Source organism: Salvelinus alpinus, chromosome 32 (assembly GCF_045679555.1).
Source record: "Salvelinus alpinus chromosome 32, SLU_Salpinus.1, whole genome shotgun sequence".
NCBI classification, from domain to species: Eukaryota; Metazoa; Chordata; class Actinopteri; order Salmoniformes; family Salmonidae; genus Salvelinus; species Salvelinus alpinus.
The window spans coordinates 10,320,196-10,328,163 of NC_092117.1; positions in this window are offsets into that span (position 1 = coordinate 10,320,196).

A 7,968-nucleotide genomic window follows, 5' to 3' on the forward strand; every position below is an offset into this window, starting at 1 on the left:
TATGTCTGACGTCATCTATCAGAGTGATCTAGTTTAATTGAAAGCTAATCATATACTTGACTAAAAAATACAGGGTTGACAGGAATCGAAAGACAAATTAGTTCTTAATGCAACCGCTGACTTACATTTTTAAAATTATCCTTACTTTTCAATACAGGGTTCGCCAAGTGACGCGATAACAAACAAAATGGCGAAATATGCGTTTAAAATATTTCGACAGAACAACGATTTATCATATTAAATATTGCTTACTTTGAGCTGTTCTTCCATCAGATTCTTGGGCAATGTATCCTTTCTATGTTATAAACGTCTTTTGGTCGATAGATGTCCTCTGTCCTTCGAAATGTCCACCACCAACGACCGACACCCCGAAACGTTTCCAAAGCTAAAAAGGGCACGACAAAGAAATTCCTCAAAATCGCACTAAACGGATATAAATTGCTATAAAACGGTTCAAATTAACTACATTATGATGTTTTTAACAACTATAACGACTGAAAACATGACCGGAGAAATCTAACTAGTTAAACAACGATTTGGAATGAGGCAGGTCCGATGTCCATCTTGCTTGTGGCGCGCGGAGAGAGAGAAAGGTCGTCCCACGTTTTGTGGTTTTATATGGGCTGGGATTGTGCAATAGACTCCATTCAAAACGTGATGACGTACAGACACCCAGAGGAAGACGTAGGCAGTGTCGGTTTCTTCATAGCATTCACTGTCGCCTTAAAAACAGACTCCAGATCAGGGGTAAAAATTTCTGAAATCTGACCCCTGTCATGAAAAGTGCTGTAGATATTGTTCTGTACCACTCAGAGACAAAATTCCAACTTCTATAGAAACTAGAAGGTGTTTTCTATCCAATAATAACAATAATATGCATATTGTACGATCAAGAATTTAGCACGAGGCAGTTTAATATGGAGACCCAAATATGCTAATGCGGAACAGCACCCCCTATAGTTGCAAGAAGTTAAACTACAAAATGTATTATACATGTACACCAGTTAGGTTTCAGACCAGCTCATAGCACCATCTCTGCTACTTCTTTGGTATTACATTTTGTTTGGATAAGAAGAAGCAGAGTGTGGCCCTTTTCTATTGACCTGCCTTAAGCCTTTGACACTGTGGATCAGCCATTACTTATTCAGATGCTTTCATCAGTTGCCCTGGACCAGGCTGAGTGTAGCTGGTATGAACATTTTTTAAAGGACAGACCGCAGTGTGTATTTACTGATGGTTTTCTGGACATAGCAAAGGGTGTCCTACAGGGATCTATTCTTTGTCCAGTTCTTTTAACAATATTGGTTTATCTGTAAAATAAAATGGTTAAACTTTTACCTGTATGCAGATAACACTGTGGTGTATGCTATTGCCCCAATAGCTGACCAGGCTCTGCCAGAGCTTTACTTTGCCTATATTGTCCTGCAGAACGCCTTTGTTGAACTAAAATTGCTACTTAATGCAGGGAAAACCAAGTATTTGTTATTTTCCAAATCATGTAAAAATTTATGTGACGATTTATGCATACGTGCTTGGATGGTGCCCTCATTGCTCGTGTCCAACGTATAAATATCTGGGCATCTGGAATGACGAGAAGCTATCTTTCAAAAAGCATGTTGACGAGTTAGTTAACCTGTCTAGGATGAGAGTGGCGCTAGCGGCACTCCCCCCCCACCCCCACTGAAAAACCAGTGCCGCGAAATTCAAAAAATTTTTTTTTTAAATATTTAACTTTCACACATTAAAGTCCAATACAGCTAATGAAAGACGCAGATCTTGTGAATCCAGTCAACATGTCCGATTTTTTAAATGTTTTACAGGGAAGACACAATATGTAAAGATGTACACATTAGCACCTAAAAACACATTAGCATAATCCACCATCTTTTATTTGTCCACCAACACCAGTAGCTATCACCAATTCGGCTAAACTAAGATATTTATAGCCCCTAACCAAGAAAAAAACTAATCAGATGACAGTCTGATAACATATTTATGGTATGGGATAGGTTTTGTTAGAAAAAAGTGCATATTTCAGGTAGATGGCATCGGTTACAATTGCACCCACCGTCACAAATGGAATAGACAAACTACTTAGAGCAACGTGTTTACCTACTTACTAATCATCAAACATTTCGTAAAAATACACAGCATACACGAATCGAAAGACACAGATCCTGTGAATACAGACAATATTTCAGATTTTCTAAGTGTCTTACAGCGAAAACACAATAAATCGTTATATTAGCATAGCACATAGCACATAGCAGCCCAGCATTGATTCTAGCCAAAGTGAGCGATAAAAGTAAACATCGCCAAAATATATTAATTTTTTCACTAACCTTCTCAAAATTCTTCAGATGACACTCCTGTAACATCATATTACACAATCCATATAGAGTTTGATCGAAAATGTTTATATTTAGCCACCAAAATCATGGTTAGACAATGTGGAATGTAGCTCAGCTGGTCAGAAAAAGTCTGTGCGCCACTTAGACAGTGATCTACTCTTATACATAAATACTCATAAACGTGACTAAAAAATATAGGGTGGACAGGGATTGATAGACAATTTAATTCTTAATACAATCGCGGAATTACATTTTTTAAATTATCCTTACTTTTCAATACAGCTTGCGCCAAGCGATGCTACGTCAAAAAACATGGCGTCCGAAGCCACTAAAATGTTTCGACAGAAACACGATTTATCATAATAAAAATGTCCTACCTTGAGCTGTTCTTCCATCAGTATCTTGGGCAAAGGATCCTTTCTTGGGAGAAATCGTCTTTTGGTGGAAAGCTGTCCTCTTGCCATGTGGAAATGTCAACTGCGTTCGGGATGAACTGAAAAGCGTGCCCAACTTTTCACATCGTTGCAAAAATAAATGTCCCAAAATCGCACTAAACGGATATAAATTGCTATAAAACGCTTTAAATTAACTACCTTATGATGTTTTTAACTCCTATAACGAGTGAAAAGATGACCGGAGAAATATAACAGGCTAAACTAACGCTTGGAACAGGAGCGGGTCGGTGTCCAGCACGCGCGTTACGCAGCAAGGAAAGACTGATTAGCCTCAGGGTTTTTTAATTTATAGTGCCTGTGAACGCGCAATCGACACGATTCAAATCGTCATCACGTAAAGACATCCAGGGGAAGACGTAAGCAGTGTCCGTATAGTCATAGCAATAACAGTGGCCTTTTAACTGACTCCAGACCAGTGGCCAAAATTTCTGGAATCTGACTCCATGTCAGGGAAATTGCTGTAGAATGGGCTCTGTTCCACTTAGAGACAAAATTTCAACTCCTATAGAAACTATAGACTGTTTTCTATCCAATAATAATAATAATATGCATATTGTACGATCAAGAACTTTGTGGGAAGCCGTTTCAAAAAATTACACGATTAGCATAAATAGCCACAACAGCGCCCTCATCCCCAACAGGTTAAGAAATGAAGAATTCAAATAGACTTCTTCTATAGGAACAGGTTGTTGTCTTTCGTTAAACGGCAGAAAACAAATCCTTCAGTCAACATTCATTCTTGTTGTTGACTATGGCAATACCGTCTATATGAATGCAGCTGCCATTGTATTGAAGCCATTGGATGCAGTTTATCATAGCGCATTGCGCTTTATTACGGGCGATACGTTAAGTACACATCATTGCATTTTGTATCAGGAATTAGGCTGTCCCTCTTTGAAGTCTCGTAGATGTACGCATTGCACCATTTTTGTTTATAAAGCCCTCTTGCATAAGCTTCCGCCATACCTTACCTCATTATCAACCTTCAGACGTATAAGTTACCAGACCCAGACTCAGGGATGGCTAACCCTGGAGATTCCTTCAATCTCCACCGAGTTAGGTAAATCTGCTTTTAGTTTTTTTGCACCTCTTGTGGAATGATTTCCAAAACTTCTTAAAGTTGGTTGAGTTGGTCTCTATAGGGCAATCCAGTGTAATGTGTGTGTGTGTGTGTGTGTGTGTGTGTGTGTGTGTGTGTGTGTGTGTGTGTGTGTGTGTGTGTGTGTGTGTGTGTGTGTGTGTGTGTGTGTGTGTGTGTGTGTGTGTGTGTGTGTATATATATATATCAGTTGAAGTCGGAAGTTTACATACACTTAGGTTGGAGTCATTAAAACTCGTTTTTTAACCACTCCACAAATTTCTTGTTAACAAACTATAGTTTTGGCAAGTAAGTTAGAACATCTACTTTGTAGACATCTACAATGCGACTTTACTTGACATCATAGGAAAATCAAAAGTAATCAACCAAGACTTAAGAAATAATTGTAGACCTCCACAAGTCTGGTTCACCTTTGGGATCAATTTCCAAACGCCTGAAGGTACCATGTTCATCTGTACAAACAATAGTACGCAAGTATAAACACCATGGGACCACACAGCCGTCATACCGCTCAGAAAGGAGACCCGTTCTGTCTGCTAGAGATGAACGTACTTTGGTGCGAAAAGTGCAAATCAATCCCAGAACCTACAGCAAAGGACCTTGTGAAGATGCTGGAGGAAACAGGTACAAAAGTATCTATATCCACAGTAAAATGAGTCCTATATCGACATAACCTGAAAGGCCACTCAGCAAGGAAGAAGACACTGCTCCAAAACCACCATAAAAAAAGCCAGACTACGGTTTGCAGATGCACATGGTGACAAAGATCGTACTTTTTGGAGAAATGTCCTCTGGTCTGATGAAACAAAAATAGAACTGTTTGGCCATAATGACCATCGTTACGTTTGGAGGAAAAAGGGGGAGGCTTGCAAGCCGAATGAACACCATCCCAACTGTGAAGCACGGGGGTGGCAGCATCATGTTATGGGGGTGCTTTGCTGCAGGAGGGACTGGTGCACTTCACAAAATAGATGGCATCATGAGGACGGAAAATTATGTGGATATGTTGAAGCAACATCTCAAGACATCAGTCAGGAAGTTAAAGCTTGGTCTCATTCTATAGAAAATTTGTGGGCAGAACTGAAAAAGCATGTGCAAGCAAGGAGGCCTAAAAACCTGACTCAGTTACGCCAGCTCTGTCAAGAGGAATGGGCCAAAATTCACCTAACTTATTGTGGGAAGTTTGTGGAAGGCTACCTGAAATGTTTGACCCAAGTTAAACAATTTAAAGGCAATGCTACCAAATACTAATTGAGTGTATGTAAACTTCTGACCCACCGGGAATGTGATGAAAGAAATAAAAGCTGAAATAAATCATTCTCTCTACTATTATTCTGACATTTCACATTCTTAAAATAAAGTGGTGATCCTGACTGACCTAAAACAGGGAATTTTTACTAAGATTAAATGTCAGGAATTGTGAAAAACTGAGTTTAAATGTATTTGGCTAAGGTGTATGTAAACTTCAGACTTCAACTGTGTATGTATATATATATACACTGCTCAAAAAAATAAAGGGAACACTTAAACAACACAATGTAACTCCAAGTCAATCACACTTCTGTGAAATCAAACTGTCCACTTAGGAAGCAACACTGATTGACAATAAACTTCACATGCTGTTGTGCAAATGGAATAGACAAAAGGTGGAAATTATAGGCAATTAGCAAGACACCCCCAATAAAGGAGTGGTTCTGCAGGTGGTGACCACAGACCACTTCCACAACATGTATTTTTTATTAAAGTTTATGATGAGTTATTTGATTAGATTAGGTGACTGTCCAAGATTTCTCCGGACAATTTTGTGCATTTTGACTACGTATTCACATTGTAAAACCATGATTTGTACCGCTAAATAGGCACATTTCCGAACAAAACATATATGTATTGTGTAATATGATGTTATAGGACTGTCATCTGATGAAGTTTGTCAAGGTTAGTGAATAAATCTATATCTTTTGCTGTTTTTTTGCGATCGCTACCTTTGCGGTGAATGAATGCGGTTGTGTGGTTGGCTATTGTAGTAAGCTAATATAATGCTATATTGTGTTTCCGCTGTAAAACACTTAAAAAATCTGAAATATTGTCTGGATTCACAAGATGTTTGTCTTTCATTTGCTGTACACCATGTATTTTTCATAAATGTTTTCTGATGAGTATTTAGGTATTTCACGTTGCTCTCTGTAGTTATTCTAGCTGCTTTGGTGATATTTGTGATTGTAGCTGCAATGTAAAACTATGAATAATACCTGAAATATGCACATTTTTCGAACAAAACATAGATTTATTGTATAACATGTTATAAGACTGTCATCTGATGAAGTTGTTTCTTAGTTAGTGACTAATTCTATCTCTATTTGGGGGTTTTGTGCAAGCTACCTGTGCTGTGAAAGAAATGTCTGTGCTTTTTTGTATTTGGTGGTGAGCTAACATAAATATACGTGGTGTTTTCGCTGTAAAACATTTAAAACATCGGACATGTTGGCTGGATTCACAAGATGTTTATCTTTCATTTGCTGTATTGGACTTGTTAATGTGTGAAAGTTAAATATTTCAAAAAAATATTTTTTGAATTTCGCGCGCTGCCTTTTCAGTGGAATGTGGGGGCGGGGGCTAGACAGGTTAAGAAGCCCTCCTGTTCTCCACTCATTACCTGTATTAACTGGACCTGTTTGAACTCGTTACCTGTATAAAAGACACCTGTCCACACACTCAATCAAACAGACTCCAACCTCTCCACAATGGCCAAGACCAGAGAGCTGTGTAAGGACATCAGGGATACAATTGTAGACCTGCACAAGGCTGGGATGGGCTACAGGACAATAGGCAGCAGCTTGGTGAGAAGGCAACAACTGTTGGCGCAATTATTAGAAAATGGAAGAAGTTCAAGATGACGGTCAATCACCCTCGGTCTGGGGCTCCATGCAAGATCTCACCTCGTGGGGCATCAATGATCATGAGGAAGGTGAGGGATCAGCCCAGAACTATACGGCAGGACCTGGTCAATGACCTGAAGAGAGCTGGGACCACAGTCTCAAAGAAAACCATTAGTAACACACTACGCCGTAATGGATTAAAATCCTGCAGCGCACGCAAGGTCCCCCTGCTCAAGCCAGCGCATGTCCAGGCCCGTCTGAAGTTTGCCAGTGACCATCTGGATGATCCAGAGGAGGAATGGGAGAAGGTCATGTGGTCTGATGAGACAAAAATAGAGCTTTTTGGTCTAAACTCCACTCGCCGTGTTTGGAGGAAGAAGAAGGATGAGTACAACCCCAAGAAAACCATCCCAACCGTGAAGCATGGAGGTGGAAACATCATTCTTTGGGGATGCTTTTCTGCAAAGGGGACAGGACGACTGCACTGTATTGAGGGGAGGATGGATGGGGCCATGTATCGCGAGATCTTGGCCAACAACCTCCTTCCCTCAGTAAGAGCATTGAAGATGGGTCGTGGCTGGGTCTTCCAGCATGACAACGACCCGAAACACACAGCCAGGGCAACTCATCTCATCATGACTCCCTGCTTAAGTAAAAGTTAAATAAAATATAAAATAATGTCAATATATTAATCAAATATTTTATTTTATTAACAACAGTTTTGTATTCCTTTACCCGTACATAGTGTCTGTGTGTTTATACAGTCTTCCCAGGATTAGAGAGGCTATGTTGGGAAAGACAGAAAAACAGGTGAGATTCTGGGATGAGACCTGTTTCCGTTACGTCTCCCTGGGAACAGAGGTTAGTCACCCACCCCCACACACACACACACACACACACACACACACACACACACACACACACACACACACACACACACACACACACACACACACACACACACACACACACACACACACACACACACACACACACACACACACACACACACCTTACATGATATCCAGGGTAGCAGTAGTTATCCTCACAACCTCACAAGGAAATCACTGTCAAAACAAGATACACCATGGACCAGAGGGACACATTTACCACATCTTCCCAGCATTTATCATCGTCCCAAAGTTCCCACAGACAATCCTTTTCCAACCCTGTGTTTCCAGGTCTAC